This window comes from Nicotiana attenuata, unplaced genomic scaffold, assembly GCF_001879085.1.
Source record: "Nicotiana attenuata strain UT unplaced genomic scaffold, NIATTr2, whole genome shotgun sequence".
NCBI lineage: Eukaryota > Viridiplantae > Streptophyta > Magnoliopsida > Solanales > Solanaceae > Nicotiana > Nicotiana attenuata.
This window is the reverse complement of record NW_017677493.1, coordinates 20,565-29,227: the sequence shown is the minus strand read 5'-3', so window position 1 is coordinate 29,227 and position 8,663 is coordinate 20,565.

The window sequence follows — 8,663 nt, the reverse complement described above, 5'->3', positions numbered from 1 at the left end:
AAAAACAATTTTTATTCTCCCTATTTTATTCTTCTATCAATGACTATGAATTCTTTTGTAGTTTTTATCGTTGTCATGAGTAGCTAAATACTTTAATCTAAGGTTTTGGTGAAACCCGTTGGGGATGATTTGGTTGTTAAATTAATATAGTTGTGAATTGGTTTTAATCTCTATTTGTTCATCTATGTTTTGATTGTGGTTAATTGAAAGGGCCCTCAATTATCCGTCCCTATTTAGTATGTATCTGCTTGAGAGAGAGTGCATATTTAGGTAGCTGTTTGAACAACATCACTCCCGGAGTATAGACGAGAGTCATAACCGAGGGTTTAGAGGTTGGTTTAGAGATAACGATACCTCGGGTGCAATCTAAGTGAACTGTATTGAGAATCTAGCTAGCGTAGCTTGAGAGAGTGCGTCTAGTAAATTATCATAATTGCTTGAGAAAGATTTATGGTAGATGGAGAGTTCATGATTAATAGAGATAACTAAGTCACAGTTATAAGACATATACAACCAAGGAAATCAACAACGGGGAAAACCATTACCTTAGACCTTATTCCAATTGTTTACACATCAAGCATAGTTAATTTTTAGCTGTTTATTTGTTTCCTGTTTTAGTTGTAGAAAGGTCATCAACGGTTAATTGCAAAATTTGGGGAAATTGATTCTGTGAATTTAGTAAGTCCGACAAAAGTAATTGGTAGGTTAATTCCCTATGGTTCGACTCTGGGCAGAATTACTCAGATTATATTGGCAACGTCCGTGTGTCTTTTTATACGGCATAGTTTGGCATTATCACGTGGCCCAAGTGGTGGATAAATAAAAGGCCTAATATTTAATATTGTGTGTGTGGATAAGTGAGGCCCAATAACTATTGGCCTGTGATGGGTAGGCACTCTTTATAAATAGAGACCAACCCCCCTTTCCCTAGCTACAGAAAACCCTAGCGTATTCTGCCTATTGAATACGTGGTAACGGTAGACGTTCCATCAGTCAAGTTCTCCGGGCTGTGAGAGCACGTAGTTAGTGGATTGTGGAAGTTGGTCTCAGGCTTAATCGCCGATTGTTGTCGCTGCTGTATCCATGGAGTTTAACGGTACGCTTCCTTAAACTCTAACTCTAGATTGATTGCATAATTGTGTCTTAATCTCTGCTATGGCTACAAATTAATTATCTTACAGTTGGTATCAGAGCCACCATAGTTAGAGATTAAGATCAAATATTAATCTTGTGTTTCAAAAGGAAAAGCCAGAATAATCGTCGTTTTTCCTATGTTGCTGGCGATGAAGCGATGAAACTTAGAACTTGTCTGATGTGTTGCGTTTCGTAGATTTCAAAACTTAATATTTAAATACTGTTTGCAATTGAATCAAACAAATAAAGATATTGATTTGCTTGCCATTAAATGCTTCCTGTGGTGACGACGCAGATTGTGTCAATGTGGGTGTGAATTCTTTTTCTTTCTTTTGCTTAGTTATGACAAGTAAGAATTAAAATAATAAATAAATGTATTGAAGCACGTAATTGGGAAGGACTCCTGTCATTGTTGGATTATTAATGGTCTAGATTTATGTATTTTATGGTAGTTAGTCATGGCTAAAGCAAAACTAGCTTGTTTAAAGAAGAAGAGCAGGCGGAGTAGAAACTTTAGGAAAAATGCATAAGTACCCCCCTGACCTATACCCGGATTTCCAACTACACACTTTTTCTTTGCGGGAATTCTATTACCCCCCCTCCCCCCAAAACTTATTTTAAATATAATTATTTGCACCCTTAATGCTGACAACCAAACTCTTGGCAAGTGGTGAGCTACATGCGCCCCCACATGTATTTTAGTACTTCTTTATTCTTTCTTTTTTTTCTTATCCTTTTTTCTTATTTCTTATTATTGTCATTTTTTTTGGTTATTTCATTCTCTTTCTTTTTGTTTTGGTCACCGGCGGCATAAAATGGTGGTCATCGGGATTTCACAAACACCATTTTTTCCGGCGACAGATTGTTATCCCGATCTAAGGGTGTTATATATATATATCTATTATTATATAATATATATATATAATATATATCATATTATATATATATTATTAATCATAAAGTGTAATTTATGTTGTGGGAGGAAGAGCAAAAGAAATAAAAATGAATATATCTAAGAAAACTTTTTCCAGTTAAAATTTCAATACAGTCATTTGTTTTTTCGGCGTGGGGAAGGTTTATCGATGATGAATTCCCCAATCGATGTAATTTGCTCTTGCTATGAATAGATCTTTGAGAGTGTGTAATTTGTGTATGACAAAGAAAAAATCACGAGAAAAACACGGCTTAGATGAAAGTCGCCGGTGAATGAATATCCGCGCCCAGATTACGAGAAGAAACGCAAAAAAAAAGTAAAAGAAAAATAGGAACAAAGAAAAAGGAAAAGGAAGGAGGAAAAAAAAGTACGAAAAAATGGATAAAAAGAATAAAAAATAATTTAAAAAATTATTTTTCTTCCTTCTTCCTCACGCTCCTTGGGAGAGTGAATTACACACCACACTCCTGCCACCACTGTCAGCGTTAAGGGTGCAAATAATTCCATTTAAAATAAGTTTAGGGTAATAGGATTCCCCTGAAAAAAGTGTGTAGTTGGGAATCCGGGTATAGGTCAGGGGGTACCTTGTGCATTCCCGAAACTTTAGGTTTTGTCGTTGAAGTTTTGCGGCTTTGGGCCTAATCCACCAACAATATATTCATGTCTTTCTTTAAAGTTTTACTTAGTATGAGTCCAACAGAGATATTAATTTTATGGTTTCCTTTCATACGCCGTTTATATGGGCTACCCGTAATCAACTTATACTACCATGAATTTAGAATAATGTATCAGCATGCATCGTTAAAACTTTATCATTTTAGTTCAGAGAACGGAAGTAAAAACCCAATATAACACACTATTAAAAGGATTGAACATTAAATGGGTTTTACTTTTATCACATGAGTATATTATATGTTTATAATTAAGGAATTTATTGATTATATTCATATATTTCTTTAACCAAGTGCGTTCTATTATTTGGACATCATTGGAAATTCTTAGAACATTATATACATGGAAATAATATTATAGCATGGATGGAGGGTTATGATTAATATGCTTAATAGTTCAAATTACCATCAAAGTCGTCTATTTAATTTGAGTCATTGATAATATTCTCGATGTACCATGTCTAAAATGTATCTTGATCGAGAGTCGTCACCGCTGAGTGGCTCAGAAAGTTCTACCTTTTGATTACTAGTGACGAATAATTAATTATTGAGATAGAGATATTAATACTTTCAACCCAAAGGATTAAGAAGCTCAATATCTTGGATAATAGGGGGAGGCTTTGTATTCTCTGCCTAAAGGTGATGATACATTGAATGCCTTGAAACTCCTTATTATGTTATTTTTTAAAAACAAGGGGGAGGACGGTTGGCATCTTCTACACCAAAGGAGGGGTTGTAATGCCATGTCTTTGACTCTTTTGATTTAATATATTTCCCTGCCCATTAATCCTATCTAATTTTTGTGTATTATTTGCTATAACAGTCATTAACAACATGGCTACTCATTAGAATTCCATTGAACTTCTCTAGTAGCAACTACAAGAAGGGAAAACAGGTTGTTGAAAATAGTGTTAGTCTGAGGACCTGGCACTTTGCATTTGATTGAACGGAAACCCGTGGACCCTACAAGCTGACTAGCACTTGCTTGATGAAACGGCTAAGTATGAAATAGATAAAGGCTAACAAATTTGATCTTATGATCATGAAGAGATCCATTGTTTCTGAATCACATAAAAAGTCATGCACATTAAGGGATAATTGGAAATGCAAAGATTTCCTGAGTTCCATTGGATTAGAAATTCACTAGAATCTGATGAAAGCTGAGATAGGTAGCCTGATTGATTCCCCGTCCACCATTAAAGTATGAACATTGTAAGGTAGTGTCCCGTGATCATATTATGAAATTGGTAACATTTCTGACCAAACCGAACAACTTAAGGTGTAACCATTACCGATGATTTTCTGTGTTCACCAATCTCTAAGGTCCCTTTCTCGAGCAGTTTGAACCAACTTAAGGACAACCTATAATGACACAGAAGGATATGTGAGTATTGTTGAGCTTATTAACATGTTGTGTGGTAGCACCGGAAGGAGGATCCAAAAGGAGAAGTTGAGGCTGTAGTGAACTTTGTCTAGTTCGTCTTAGATCAGGCTGATTTATCCCTCTTCATAAAAGAAAAGGTGGACCCAAAACTTTCACAAAAAAGAAACATGGTCATTCTCATCATCCAGGTGGGTAATAGTGGTCATACTAATAAGCCTGGATGTTAATTCAAGGTCAGTCTCATACTAATTCTTCTTAGTCCTCAACGCTGAAAATAAGAAAAAGAAATCAAGTGCTGGGATTCAAACAGAGTAGGTCATAAGAAGCTGTGTTCGCTATGAAAAAAGAAATCAGGTAACATTTTGGCCTTTGTCTGGCTCTTGAAACTAGTCTTGTTCATGTTCCTTTAAATTCCTGTGGTTGGATAGTTGGTGCAACCTGTTCATGTAACCAATATGACTTGCAGGATCTAGTAAGCAGACGGAAGCCAAAAGAGGATGAAGCTAAGTGTTGTGTTGGGCCAATGGACCCAAAGGCAAAAAAGTAGAGTTTTATAGGGACAATTCATATTATACCTTTAAACAAATAATTTCTAGTATTCGTTTAGAAAATACTATTTTTGTGACCGTCTATGAGACGAGAGAGATTAGTTCAGTTTCCCTTTTGGAAAAAGTTGGTTATTCGTTTTCAACAAAATAAATGGTGGTATTAAGAATTTCCTATGATTCACATGTTGTTGGCTGATGCCTTTTTTAAGTGATGGATCTCATATCGCTTGATACTCTACTATAATTGAAATTTTCTCTGTTAATCATGTTGAAAATATTGCCCACAAAACGTCTTCTATGAGTTAAAACGTCTTCCTATTATGGCATTAGGCGTCCTGTCGTCTTATATTCTAAGAAACGAATTGAACGAAGTTGGTAAAGGGAAAAATATTTTACCGTGTTCTTTGATCCAAAACGAATTTGAAAATTGTGTGGATTGTTGTGACGGACCGCGACGCCCGTCGTTCTCATGTGTTATTATGCTCCGTCCCCATTTCTGCGTTCTTCATGTTTCGTTATTGGTTATGTGGTTGTTAGAGTTTGATTGGATTGTTTGATAAGAATGAGGGACACTTATTCTCTTTAAGGAAAGCGTTAAGGTTGGAAAAGTCCAACCGAATTGTAGACTATTGAGTTAGAAGGCTCGGAATTGTATTTCCGGTGATTTCGGTTAGCTTCGGGGGTATGATTTGTGACTTGGGAGTGCGATCGGAATTGATTTTGGAGCCGGTGTAGAATTAGGGCTTGGATATTGGCGAGGTAGTATTTTGGCGAAATTTCGGTGGAAATGGTGTGAGAATTTGATCCGGAGGGTCGGAATTGGATTCTGAGATTGCTTGTAGCTTCGATATGTGATTTGCATGTGATATGTGCAAATTTTCAGGTCATTCGGACATCGTGGTCGGGTTTTGATTCGAAAGTGCATTTCGGAAGTTCTTGAAGAAACTTAGGCTTGAATCCGATTGTTGAATTTTGATGATTTAGTGTTGTTTAGGTTGTGTTTTGATGATTGGAGCAGTTCGTATGATGTATTGGGATATTTGTTTGGTGCCTTGCTGAGGTCCCGGGGGCTCGGGGTAATTTTCGGATGGCTAGTGGGATGAAATTTGGACGGAGACGTTCAAATGTTGCTGAATTATCTGGTATTCTCGCTTCTACGAGTCTTGGGACCGCAGAAGAAGGACCCGCTTTAAGCGATGGAATTGACCGCAGAAGCGTGTGAGGGAGCCTGGGCGCCTTGGTTCGCAGAGAACGTTGGTGTAGCCGCAAAAGCGGAATCGCTTTATGCTATGTTGTGATGCGCAGAAGCGGTTTGGTCTGAAGTGGGATTGTCCGCAGAAGAAGCGGACAGGAATTAGGCGAGCGGTCCCGCAAAGCGGGATGGGGACCGTATAAGCGAAAGTGCTGGGCTGATTATTAAATATTTCCTCCGCGAGCTAGGTATTTATTTTCTCCATTTTTGAGCGAGCTTTGGTTGAGAGCTTTGAGGCAATTTTGAAAGGTTATTCAAGGGAGGAATGATTAGAAGAGGTAAGTTTCGCTTTGGCTAAATACTTTCGAGATTTTGTTTAAATTTAACATGGAAATTGTTGGAAATTCATTAAAAGGGGTAAAGCTAGGGCTTGAGTTTTTGAGTATTTCAAAATTGGGATTTGATAGGTCATTGAAGCTCGGTTTGGGAATTCTTTGGGTATGTATGGGAAGCTCGTGGCAGAAGACGAGGAAGTTCAGTAATGTGAATTTTGTAATTTATTCGAAGAAAGCGGGGCCCGGGGCTCGAGTTTTGCTAGTTTCGACATTCTGCTAGTTGGCGGTTTGGGTGTTTCGAGTGGGTATTTGTGTCCCTTGGCATATTGAAGTATCGCTCTGATTTTGGTTAATTCGACGCGCGTGAGCCGATTCGAGGCAAAGGCGTCTCCGCAGGAGCTAAGAGATTCACCGAGTCTGAGTTGTGAGTATACTTGTAAATTGATATCTAAGGGTTTGGTAAACCCCGGATTTGGCACATCATAGTCTTGTGTTAATTGTCTATCTTTATGTATTGATTGAGGTGACTTGACGCCGAATATGAGCGGGGTAGAGCACCGTTGGGGCATTGTGTATTGGTCTTCCCGATTGATAAATGTGAGCGTGAGCGGTGTGAGTGATGTGAGAGAGGAGTGAGCGTTGGGTGGATCGCGATGAGTGCTGATCCATGTTTTGCTGTAGGGCGTGGCGATTATTTGAATCCTTTGAGATTGATATCGCGTTTTTGCAAATTACTGCAATAGTTAATTTGGACTTCGGTCCAAGGGCGACATTTATGACATGTGTCCAAATTCAGCATAATAGATTTGAAAATTAAAAAAAGGAATATTTTTTAATGAGTCTTGAATCTGGAGGATGTAATGTTTATTATTGCCCAAGGGCTTAAATGTGCATTTCGGAACTGAGATGGATCGGCATTGCGCGACCCACGCAGCGATCGCAGCGTCGTTTAGTGATTTGGATATATGGATGGCCTTCGGGTGCAGCCGCCGCAGCCCCTGTGGAAGAAGCGTCGCTCGGGCCCTCAGGAGGTCTTGAAAACCCCCAAAGTGAGCGCGGTCCCAAATGGATGGGCTGCGCGCCGCAGCGGTCATATGCATTGCATTGCATTCATGCATTTGGTTTCTGTTCTGTAATACGTGCATGACATTCAGCACCTCATTTCATTGGCATTCATGCTACTTCTTGCACTGGTTTACCAGACGCCCTGTGTTAATTTTATTAGTGGAGTGTTGTGCCCGAGGGGAGGCCTGACTTATGTCGGACTTGGCATTATCTGATTACCCAAAATTTCATTTGCTTGACTGTTTGGAAAAGGATATTTTCAAAGGGCGTTTTGTAAAAACTTAGCCTATATTTTCTAAAGGATTTTTCACGGTTTTACTTTTTCTCAAAGGGTTGTACTGTCCTATATAGCATGATGGAGTGCTCTTAGTATTTCTTGCCTCTCAGTTATTATTTACTTCTTATTTACTCACTGAGTGGAAGTAACTCACTTTACTCCCTGCACCTCGCGTGAAGTTGCAGTATCGTTTCACCGGTAGCCGGGTTATTAGCGGATTGAAGTTTTTATTTTTAGCTGAGCAAGGTGACCGCCCAGCGTTCGCGGCACGGATGTTGTCTGTTGTTTTCCAAGATAATTTTTACTTGTATATACTTATTGGCCTGTAGTTGTGTTAAGGTTTCCTTGATGCTCCAGGTGACTTGATGACACCCCGGTCGGGTAGTGATTAACAGTTTCTAATGCCATTAAGTTGTATTTCTATTTCATTTATGTTATAATAATTTTAGTTGAAGGATTGGGTTAGTTGGCTGGCCTTGTCTTCACGAAGAAGGCGCCATCACGACCGGGTATGGGAATTTGGGTCGTGAACAAGTTTGTATCAGAGCCTTAGGTTATGGTCTCACGAGCATGAGAGGTTTAGTTAGAGTCTCGCGTATCGGTGCGGGGACGTCTGTATTTATCCTCGAGAAGGCTGCAGAACCTTTAGGAAAATCATTACTTGGATCTTATCGTGCGTTACTTGATTCAGCTTTGAGAACATAACCTTGAAATTCCTTCCACACGTCTGTATGCGCACGCGAGCGCTCAGTATTTATATGTGCCTGATGTTTTGTTGATTCCCCGATCCGAGGGGCGAGATGTAATCTTCATGAGTATGTTGGGCCAGGTCTGGATGTGTGGTGAGCCGATCCTTGCCTATTGGGCTGAGCACCGAGGTGCTGATTTGTGAGCAAGTGTTATTGAACTTATATGTTCAGTATTGCCCCTATTAGCGGAATTGGCGGTTTCGGTATTCATGTTGATGAGTATGTTAATACTGCGAGATGTAATTATATGACTTGAGTGACGAAGAAGTCGCAGTGAAAGATGATACTGTTAAGTGATCGACATCCTATTGTGGATGTGGGAGCCCTAAGGGCTGCTGGTGAGTAATCTAGTCGTACCCCAGTGAAGCCCTTCT